The sequence below is a fragment of the Cydia pomonella genome, chromosome 8, assembly GCF_033807575.1.
Source record: "Cydia pomonella isolate Wapato2018A chromosome 8, ilCydPomo1, whole genome shotgun sequence".
NCBI lineage: Eukaryota > Metazoa > Arthropoda > Insecta > Lepidoptera > Tortricidae > Cydia > Cydia pomonella.
Window position 1 is genome coordinate 12,894,789 of NC_084710.1, and position 12,565 is coordinate 12,907,353.

Genomic DNA, 12,565 nt, shown 5'->3' on the forward strand with positions numbered 1-12,565 from the left:
ATTATCATAATAAGTACTACCGTTTTTTCATAAACATTAATAAAACTTTAAATAAATATTACCCAAACCTTTCTCTAATCCGCAAGTCAAAGCTCCCTTAAAATTTCTAACCGCACAATGTCCTAGTTGTATACTATTTCTAAGCAATTTGAGGGTTCATAATAACATTAAGGTACACATTGTTTTGCCAAGGAGCGTGGGTACGCGTGTAATTATTTATAAACAGCTGTAACAATGCCAAAGAGAACTTTATACTCACATTATGTGTTGCGACTGAGCTTCCTACGCGAATAGTGAACAATTTTAATATGTACAATTTTGAATACACAGCCGAATGTCTGATTCTACTAAAATATTTCACTTAAAAAAAACGCGTGCAAAGTTGCAAACGTAGGTGTGCTTGTGTGCAAGTTCATGATGTACAGTCAGCGTCAAATAGTTTGTAGCAGTCAAAGTGGCCAAATAGTTCGGTACACCATACTAAATATAGGGTGTACCGAACTATTTGGCTACTTTGGTTGCTACAAAGTATTTGACGCTGACTGTACAGCAACGAGTGCTATGTGCTTACAGTTCCTAGAAGAACTTAATAAACTTTTTTGTGATCTACATGTGTGTCTCTACATAAACGTACGTCGAGTTCTGTGACTCCTAGCACAAAGCTTGGTACGATTTTAGATTTACATTCATTTCATGTTCGCCCGGTCCAGCGAAGTAGCTCTAGGAAATAATATTTTCTAGTCTAGAAAATTCGAAGCCATACTCATGTCGCGTGGAACCGTGGAAGGTCAACTGAACTGAGGTGATTCACTCGAGTGAAATGGTTCCGAGCTCTTCGATGTCGACCTTGTGCATCCGCAATATCCACATTGCCTGATCGCTTTATGACTGATCAAATATCAAATTTATATTATATACACCTAAATCATCTCTTCGAAATATTCAGCAGCACCGGGCTAATAAATTAAGAACACATACTGAAATATGTTTTTATTAAATTACAATTTACATTAAAGTTCTGGTAAATAAAACCTATTTATGTTTCAAATAACGGTGGCTATTAAGAGGTTTTAATAACATTACGCCTTCTAATTAAAATCAAAGACCCTAATTCTCTTTGACAACGATACGACCATGAAGTCTAGACGGTCTAGACAAAGTGATGACTATAATTAACTAATTGTGACCGCGGCCTGCAAAACGCCCCACTTTGTCGCTTGCCATAAGGACGCTTTGTCTGGTTATTCGTATACTGATATAAGCAAATGTCGTTCTTATGGCAAGCGACAAGGTGGGACGTTTAGCCGGCCGCGGTCACATTGAGTAATACAAGCTAATAACACATGTTGACAACGTTGCATGCACGTGTTTATTCCGGATTTGTGTCCCGGGGACTACTGATGTTGGTTGTTATTTCTAGATAGACATAAACTTAAAGTTACATTATTAATCATTATAGAAAAAAACTTGCGCTACAGGTAGGCCTGCTTATTTCATTCGTGTACCTAAATATGTTGAGTCGCTTTAAGCAAATATTTGTACCTATCAGCTTTCTTTACAATTATGCACACGAATTGTACATTAGTAAATCCGTGCTTAAAATGATCCATGATAATAAATCACGAAAATAATTTCTCCGTTACGGTGATGCAACCACAGGACTGATACTCGAGCAATAACGATGCAATGTGTCAGTCGCGCCTATAATGAATTTACAGGTCACCGCCCCGTGTCACGTCGAGCCAAGCCGTTAAGGAATTATTCCCTGGAACGTACTTGATTTTCATCACCCTCGTAATTAGCGGAGGAAATTCCCCACAGGCACACCGAGCGGTTAACTTAAGTTCTTGTTTGTGTAATCTAAAACAGGTTTCGTATACTTCGACGGAACATTTCATTCCTAAGATACTTTTTCGTATACGATCGTAATGTTGATGTCGCAGTCTTTTTCCATTTAGATATCTGTTGAATCAGAGTTTATAGCTTTGACGGGGCCGTAAACAAAACATATCTTTTTTTATCTAAGAGGACCAAAGTACTGAAACGTGGGAAATAATTTTCATGCTCAAACATACGTAGTACTTAAATAGAAGGTCTTTAAATATACCTTATTAGATACAAACTATTTTTTAATAACTGAGGTTTTAAAAAAAAAAATTGAAGACCTGGTTCTCACAGATCCCGATGTTTATTGGGTTCTTTCAACTCAGAATCACTAGAGTCAGACCATGGTAAGTTGGCACAGACTGCGCAAGGGTTATTTTAAACGTCAAACTTCTATCAAATTAAGAATTTTAAATAACACCTTCACAGTCTAGACTATCAAAATCACTGCTAACTTATCGTCGTCTAACTCTAGCATGTTCAACCTTGATGCTAAAAAAAAGTCCCTAAAATTTGTAAGGAAATTGTAGTTTCCCCTACGTCACGCTCATACAAGTAAACTTTTTTCACACTAAATCGTTACCTACGTAATGGAGCGGACATTTTTTTAATGGCAGGGTGGAGAATTTAGCATTCTCCACCCTGCCGATTCTGAGTAGAATGAGCCCAAGAAAGTCCAGATTTGTAAGAATCAGGTTTTCAATATTAATTTTAGAAAACGCTCAGCTATTATTAAATTGCTCACTGGAATCTGTAATTGAATAATTATTAAATAACCTACAAAATTACAGATTTTTAAACCGTGAAGCTCAGTTATTGCATCTCGCATTTACGAATTTCCTTTTACCCTGTGTTCGATTTTATCGCCGAAATATAATTTTATGAAACCTGCGCCCCGTTTAAATATCATTAATATCATAACGTTTCGGTACCGCATGGCATTTAATTCGACAACGTACCTACAGAAACACGTACACAAACTATAGAGTTATGAATTAGAATACTACCTATATGCTAATGTGTCTTTCGCTCAATTATCACATCGTATAGAAAAATCGTCCTTTGTAAAGTACTTTATAGGATTGAACGCGTAGCGTCGTCGCGGCTTTGTTAAACTTGTAGGTGTTAATGCAATCACGACTTTCGTCTCACATCTGTGTTTACGCGAAACAAGTACGACTAAGAATGTGGCTGCAGACAGATTGAGTCAATTCAAAGTTGGGATTGAGACGAGTCTGTGTGTACAGATCCCAAACTAAGGGATTAATCTCCGGGAGCCTTGACTACATTCCCAGACTTGATTATAGAATTATCTCTGCATGAGCCTGGGGCGTTGAGGAAAATAATTTTAGAAGGTAATTTAGGGCGGTTAAAATGATTACTTAAAACAATTTTACAAGTCCGTTTATTAACTGAGTTAGAGTATCCTTATGTTGCTCTTACTTTCTTGTAGGTAGACATATATTTTACACATAATAAAAAAACGAATTTTACTGTTAGGTACTTCACTAAAATTCTATGACCCTTCTAAAACATAATATACTATATTTCAATTAATTATAACACCATTTTCGTGATATCATTAATAGATATACCAAAGTTGATAGATAACTTATAAATTACAAAATGAGAAAGTTTGTTGCTTAATCCGGTTATAACAGAATTAGGGTAAATTTTCAAATTGGAAAATACCCAAGGGGATACTGGAGTAAGGCTAGAAACTAGAGTACGGACAGTATAATTAAACTTGCATGCTTAGTGAGTACAATTTTTGCACCGTAAACTCTCGGTAGGTAGATTAGACAGGTACCTTTTTTGCTGACGGAGTGGTAAAAGGCGTTACACATTAGATAGATACCTAGCTCCAAAACTGTTCTAAATTTTGTTTCGGGTATTGGTGCACCTACCAACGTACCAAAACTACCATTAATTTCAAGGGTGAATTCCTGAGCTTAAATTAAGTAACGACAACGAAATCGGTATTCTAATTAACTCCATTTTGGATACAAGACTTATTTTTATCTTACAAGGCCCCTACGAGGGTGTACACTTGCCGTACGACCTGTTTACACATTGATTAGTGTTTAGTATGAGTTTATTCTGCATTTACTACTAAACGCAAGTACTCGGACGATCGATATTCAAAATGTCATTGATATTATTAATTTTTTTAGTTATACATAGATTTAAATATAATGACCGTGTGACAACAACGCTATTAAATACTTTACTAAAAAAATATATAAAATTAACTATGCCATTCAGTTTCCTTAAATATACTGTACTACACCCAGAAGTTAACGAAGTTAAAAAAAAACACCTTGTATTATTTATTTATTTGTAAAGTATCAAAACTTTGTATATCTATTGTTTAACGCTACCTTAACTATTACATAACAAGAGAAAAGTTTAGAGTTTGTAATTTAAATAATGAAGTTGGTATGAAACAGGTAACAATAAATTATGTTTAAATGTGTAAGTTGCAACGCGCCAAGTAGAAATTAGCCACAATTTATGATTCTGTGCGGTACTGTTATTTTAATGCTCTTTTGTTTTACTAATTTTATACAAACAATATCTGGGAGACCGAGCGTTGCTTGAAAAACGTATAAAAACTCAAAAATGCGCGTTTTCGCAGAGATAAAACCTAGCTAGATCGATTTTTCGCTCCCGAAAACCCCCATATAGCATATTTCATCGAATCGTTAGAGCCGTTTCCGAGATCCCCGAAATATATATATATACATATACAAGTATTGCTCGTTTAAAGAAAGATAAGATACGGACATTCATATTATTAATCTACACATATAGGTATCAGTGCTACTATACGAGGTTTATGTTTAGGATTAGTTAAGTGGTTTTTTTTTGTCAGTGTCAAAAGTGATGTTTCCGGTTGAAGAAATGTCCTGACATCTGACAGATCATATCCATAACAAATCCAGATCAAATGAATATAATAATAATAAATTCTAATAATGACAAGAAATAACATCATAATCCTTGCTATCTAGCAACAATTATTAAATGGAAATTTTCACCTGAAAAGGATCGTCAAGCCAGAATGTATGGAAAAATAATAATAAAATAAAAAATTAAATTAAATCAATAACAAACATAAACAATGTCAAATATGCAAAAATAAATTATACAGTTATGTCAAAAAATTCACTAATTGAATATAATGGGTTCTCCAGCAAAAAGTTTCTCAATCGACGCTTGAAAATCGTATCGGATGTTTCCGATTATGTTCGGTAAACTTGTTTAATAGCTAAATTGTTCTCAAAAAAATTACTAACGCTCAAATTCAAAATCTCAGATTAGGTTCAACTTTGACAAAAATCACTCAATGCCAACGTTCAACGTTCGTTTTAATAACGTTGGCGGCGGCCGCATATAACATTGCACCGTACCTGTCATATTCGGTAATGGTGACGGTATTTTATGTGCAAATACTTTAAACGACTTACATACATTCCATACTGTTGTCATTCTAACGGGAACGGTTTTTTATTTTATTTACATATTGCATTACTACTACTTAGTAAGATGGTGATTCATCTCATCCCCGTGATATCATGATTTTGCCCTATTAGATAAAACTTGACACTCAAAAGTGGTGATATAAATACCATCGATGTGTCAGGATCCTAAAAAAACGGTCAACGTTGCCGGTACAGGATTTCTATCGCATTTACGCGTAGCATTTGCTAGCATATATAAATATAGCTTTCAGTTTTAATGTGCAATCGCCAGGCCTTTGTGAATTATCAATTACTAGCACATCAACACCGAGCCGCAGATCCATTAGGACTAATTAGCAAGTCTTTTGTTCTCACTTGCATAATCTAAACACCTGTTAAAGATGAAGGCCGATATCCCACTCAACTAAATTTACTTTCATCATCAACCAGCGTGGGCAGTTGATTCATTATCATTATAGGAAACTTCACATTATGTCAAGACCTTGGAATTTGTTACCTACAATTGAATGTTTATTTGTATCTGTTGCATATACAAATATCACTGAAATGTTTTCCATCAAGATCCTGCATCCTTTTTATCCCCTCAAAACAACAAAACCTACGGGAATACATATCAATCAAGCACTTTCATTTGATTGGAACGCGGCATGGCTTTGTTCTAACATTTGCGGTTCCCCCTAAGTTCCTGTCGCCGTAATATACAATTTGGCCAGGATCTTAAGACCGCACGATAAGGTTTAGTTCTGGCGAGATGAAACCTGTGACATTCTGGCTCATCGTCGTGCGGTGGGCAGTTATGCGGCAGCTGAATTAATTACATCGTACGTCGGGTGATTAAGACGGCAAGCTGTTAGCTAGGTAATCCTGCCTGATACTATTTGATTCTGCCCGCAGCTTGAGCAAGTTAGTGTTCTAATATCGTATCATCTACATAAGGTAAGCAGGATCCGCAAGCATAATTGTCATGAGGGGATATAATCTGTAGCGATTGAACACATCTCACCGGGTTAATAAATGTTAATCAAGTTAATCGAGAATATTATACGCAGCATGAAATACACAATAACCACCGATCAAATAAGACGTTGTAGTTATTACCAAATCTCCAATATCAGCTAGAGATTAGTATGAATTGGAATTCCAATTAATCTAACGCCTTGTCTAATTATAAATTCAATTTTGCTAAGTACTACCATATCTGAGAATAGATTTGCATCTGTAGGTACCCGTTCGTTTGTACACTGTTGATACAGCCCCCGTCTATTTGGAGTCATAAATTAATTTAACTCCAATGACGATTGCATACGTAAGTGAGCTGTCATAAACGAAGGTGTAGGTACTTTATGTAGTTTGAATACAAACTGTAGCTGCATTTAAAAGAAAACTTTTTTTATTTGTTTCACATCTGGGCAGCCAGACGTACCTATGTAATTAGGGTACAAGAGTTAAAAATAATAAATTGTAACTACATGTTAGCTTACAAGTTAATTAAGTTTAAAAACAAAATAAATCTGCTTTGTACTTATTACTTAAAGTACTTACCTGCGTGATTTTGTGAAGAACCCTGAAGAAGATTGAAGTACCAAGCTTTTAGAGGAAATCCCGTATGTATAGTTTAACCCACTAAAAGTCCACGGCGACCTAATTCCAGTGCAATTATAACAAATAACTCATTTGTGGCTTTCCATCTTATGCTTCATGTGCAATAAGGACCTTTTCTATGAGAAAATCTAACAGAAATTAGGGGTTGGTCTGTGTTGTGATAGAAAGGTCCTTATTGCAAATGAAGCATAAGAACCCTTATCTTATGGAAAACCACAATTACTTCAATTTACTTAAACCAGACTCGAGGATTCACTTTAATCCACTCTGCGGAAACTACCCCATCAATTAAAAGAAAGATTTTCTTTAGTTTCAAAGATTTACTTAACGTCTTTGAATCTCGATACCAAAACCTTACTTACTTTCATTAGTATAATTGGAAAACAAGGAAAGTTTGTCTTGAAACAATAACAAATTAACCTGCAGATGTTGAACACAAACAAACGAGAAATACCTTCCAAAGATTCCGTAAGCAAGGCGAAGGAAGCCCAACTTTTAACTGAACAGCCATGCAGTCACAGGGATGGCGGGGACAGATTGACTACATCGATTTATTAAAACCCATAGTCAACTTCACAGCCGCAGTGTTTAGGCAATTACACCTATACTTTCCTGATAGCAACCATATATGTACTAATATATGATAGCAACGGCGCTACCTTATTTTGAAATAACGCAACATCCGTCTGGGGGCGATGACAACTTTGTATAGACACTATCAGTCTTCTTGTTTTATTTGTCTATGACCGCTTCAAAACTTCAAATACGCTGACGCAGATGTATTTACTCCAGGTCCAAATGGTCTGCAGCGGAGAGCTCAGTTTTGGACAGCAAATCTTTTTGTTCGTACGGTCAGGGCGCCAAATCTTAAAAAACGCCACTGCTCTGACGTGCCGTTTACGCAATAAAACCCACCGTAACCACATTAGTCATAATAGTTATAAATCCTGCGTCAAGTTCCAGTATTGGCCCTCTAGAATTCAATTATAAGTATTTAGTTTATGTACTTATTGTATCTACACAATTTTTGTGATAATTGATCTCCTACGAAATGGACTAGTCAGTTTCAATTGTCTCATCTATGTTTTATTTTCGCTCAATATAAACGACACAATAGACAGAAGCCGAAGGAAGCAAATCAAACACATCAAATATATTTTGTTCGCTTTGTCCGTGTCGATATTTTAGACCTTGACTGTAAGTATGTACTTTTTTTAAACAAAATTCTACAGTTTTCATTTTGTAAATTTTTAGTTTATACATATGTATATTTAAAATTCACATACAAAGTGACCCTTATCATTGCTCTTAAGTGAGTTTACAGAAGCTACATGAACTTTGTACTTAAAAACTACCAAATCTAACAAACACTTTGTAATATAACTACATAACTAGAGACATTGAGCTAATTTTATTCATGAGTTATACGACATCCAAGCATAGATGATGAAGCTGTTCTAAACGACGTTGTGCCTTTTCTATTGTTCAATAAGAGGCAGGAATTCCTTCGCTTTCACCGACCGAGCCGAGTTATGAAGCCTCAAGATAAACGCAGCCGACAAGGCACTCCTTGCGCTCGTTAAGACTTCAACATATTTATTATTATACCTACAGCAGACAATAGTGCTGACGCTTCCTCTACATCGGTTAGGTGCGCTGTCAGTTTCGTAGACCGCATTTATCTTATGCCTGTCTACCAGACCACATCATACTCAGATATTGTATGATTTAAGTCTTGTTCAAACACTCCCCGTCTTTTTAAGCTTAAAGTCTACCGTACATATTTGCTTTGATCATACTAGTTATTCAAAGCTAGGAGAAACTTTCCAATCAAAACTCAATCTTAGTCATACTAACTTGCAGACAAAGTTTATAAGTTAGCACTAAGATACGACAGCGTAGGATACAGTTACGGCGACGATTTTAATGTGTTGCAAGTTTAATTCAAAGCAAGGGTCCGTGCACACCCGCATATCGAGCCATCGTAATTACAGCCTTAGTTTCCTCAATACTACTAGTTTCACCAAGTCTTACCGTTAGCCTACAACGGGCAGGCCTGAGCTACCCAGTTACCTACGCAACTTAATAACTTCGCACTTATATCAGATTACCCACCGTTATCAAATAAACTCACAACATTTTATGGTTATGAACGAGTAAAATTGTTAACTTTAATTTTGTGACGAATGGAAAGTGTATTTCGCACGCTGTTATCAAATTTAAAGCTTCAAATTGCGTTTTGCCGCTGTAGCCAAACTTTATTTGAATGTTAAAATGAATTAGATTTAGTTTGTATTATAAAATCGCAAAGCACATCATACGTGGCCGTAAAGGTCACATCACATCATACAATGATGCTAAGTGACTCATAACATAAGAATTACATACCTTCTTCTGCTTGCATAAAATATGATGAACATAATATACTTTATTAAAATTCATTTAATCACATTGCAATTTCTAGGTACCCACATCGAACTATCAAAGATTTTCCACTGCTTTAGAATCGTACGCTAAACCCCGTAAAGGATCTAAGTTTTTCTTTGAAGAACTGCAAACAGCCGTAGACTGGCTTCACCATGTCGAACCTTCAGAAGTTGTTAGTTCTTTTATTTTTATTCGACGAACACAGAACGGACTGCAAGCAAGTAAATATGACGTTCAAGTACCTATGTACGAGTATATCTTGTACGTTACCGATATTTTTACCCTTGTCGCGACTTTTAGTTTCAAAGATTTAACTATGTTTTTGATAAAAAAAGTAGCCTAAAACCATTGGCGTCTTTTTCCATGCGCGAATTATTGCCGAAATACATGCAAATGAAATCGAACGTGTCTCCTGCAAATGCAAATGACTACCTCTTTTTCTTTCATTTACCATCACGTCTGGTTAAAATGTGTCGATCCATCGCGCGAATCAGAATCAAGCCCAATGTCACGAGATGTGAACAGCTTAATGATGGGGCATTAAACCTTTTGTCATGTCGGTAGAGCCGTGGTCTTATTAAGTTGGCTCTAAACTTGGCACGCATCAGCTGAAAGATTTGGAGCATTACAATCTGGGTCAGTTGCTTAGTAAGGCGCTTGATGCTGTGCAGACAATAATAGTAACTTGTACTATTACTACGCGGGAGTAATGATATGTAAACGTAATTGTTTATTTAACTGTTCATTCAGTATAAGGAGTAAGTAAATAAGTAGGCATCGATTATGTCAGAGAAAGACGATTATTAAATAAGTTTAATTGTTCATTTTTTATTGGCCATAGAACATGCTCGTAATTACAATACACATTTATGTGTACAATAGATATGATACAATCAGTATCAAAGTCCTTAAATATAATACATTACAAGCTATAATAGCATTTCATTATTTGGGAAAAAATACAGAAACAAAAAAATAAAAGCCGCATACTAGCCCCGTCAAAAATTATGCCTCTTTAATAATTAAGCCCCGAACTAATGTTCCCTACCTGGCTCAAACGTTCCAAACATGCCAGCCGCTTTGCTTCGCTGAATGGCTAAAGATGTTTATGCTGGAAAAAATACTTATTTCAACTTCTACGATGCACGGGCCCAAGCAAGGTTTTGAGATAATAAATCGATGAGCACTGATTCAACAACATTTGATGAACAACTAAATAATAAGACACTCGACTTACCTGAAAAGTACCGATAGTTACTAAATTATTTTACTTATAGTAGTATCGATTGTTTTCGTTGGACAAGACAATGTGGTCTTTGTATAGGCGGAGTCAATTGAGCGTCAAAGAGCCTTGAAGGCAAATGTACTCAATGAGTGAAAGGTGACTCCATCATATGCACTGCTAGCTTGAGTCACTGATGGCTTTAATGCGATATTAAATTATCAATCTACTGTTAGACACAAATTGACACGAACTTAATGAAGCCACATGTGGCGGTCTCGCAAAAAGATCTGTCTACCTGCTTATTAAAATAACTTATTAATTAATAACTTTTAGCTTGTAAATAATTAAATCAGTATTAATCGTTATGTTTTTTTTAACTACATATTTGTACCAATTGCTATATTTGTCAAAAATCCTATAGGTAACTGTAGGATATAACAATAACAAGTAATCTCCAAATGGAAATTGCGTTCCGATTTATGTTTTCGCTGGAAGAAAGCCAAACGAAACTTATCCAAAATACTGTAATTCTAAACACAAAATACTTCCATCTACTCACAGAAATCAAATGATAAATATAGACCAAATAAGTTAATTTTAAATAGGCAGTAGATATTGTCAATTGCAATCGTAAAAATATGCTTTGATAATCCAACACATGTGCGGAGTGTGGACTAGCCGAAATTGAATCCGATTAAATGCAGTAGGTACGGAACATTGATTCCACTTAATGCGTCGATTGTACTAACCAGGCGACTGATTCAGACGGAACTAGTTTAAAACTTAACCGTTTAAACCTATTTACTACATTTTCTTTTCATTTAGTAATATTAGTAATACACTGTGCTGTGCTAGCTTAATATGAAGACCTGTGGAAGTAATACACTGTGCTAACTTAAAATGCAGATCAAAACCAAAGCTTTATTGCTTGTACATAAGAGATGTGTATTATTAGGTTGACAATCCTTGAATTCTTAGAATTAGAAGATTCACGTATAAATGGTACCTATGTAGCGTGACCGAAGGCCGCCACCTCCTTGCTATTACCTACTATGACATCTCTCTTTACCGACCACAGGGTATTTCAGTAAACCTAGTTTTAGTATTTATTCATGTTTATTTGACGTCTATTACAACATAGATAAACCAACCAGGTCTTTATTCGTTATAAAACTAGTAATAAAATATTGGGTACCCATAAAAACCGAGTAGGTAAGTAGGTTAAAGTTTTTATTTCTATTGACACGCGAGTTCACTCGTATTCTGTCTTATTAGCAAAGCATATTATTTACTAGTTAATAGATGATAATTCAAAGACACGAAGCGCAATGAATATGTACATTTTGTCGGCGGGAAGTTAATCTTAGAGCGACAGCGAGTCGAATACAATATTTTCCCGTTTTTGTTCTAAACGGTAAAATTCATGAACAGACAGAAGTTTTTGTGGCAAAATAAAGTGATTGACAAAATCAAATGTCGACATGTCTATTATCGATGTTACCTTAGCGTTATAGATATTTTAAGCATTGTATAAGAATATAGCTACAACGAAATACACAACACGTTCGATATCTTCTTTGATACACCCATTGGTAGTTTTCTTATTTTTTGACACTGTATTCTACAGTTTACGTTTTTATTTTTAAATACTTAATATATATTATGTAATAAAGAAATTATGGTCGGATTTGTAATTGATTTTCATTCTTGAAATTTCCCGGTAAATTACAGCAAGTAGAATTTACATCTTTTAATTAGTAATCTATGACTGACTTATCGATGTTATTATTTGTCGATGTTTCATTTTCTCATGCACTCGTTTTTGCCAAAACAACTTCTATGTCTGTTCATGTAACAGATTCAACAATCTTCAAAAATGCATAACTGATTTAAACGGCATACAAATTCAGGTCCTTCAATTTTTCAAAAAATATCTTAAATG

At 35.2% G+C, this 12,565-nt stretch overlaps 1 protein-coding gene across 1 annotated transcript in view; it reads left to right on the forward strand.

The window, feature by feature from the left end:
• LOC133520618 (sushi, von Willebrand factor type A, EGF and pentraxin domain-containing protein 1) overlaps positions 1 to 12,565 on the forward strand; it is a 104,522-nt gene that overhangs the window by 54,932 nt on the left and 37,025 nt on the right. The window lies entirely within an intron of this gene.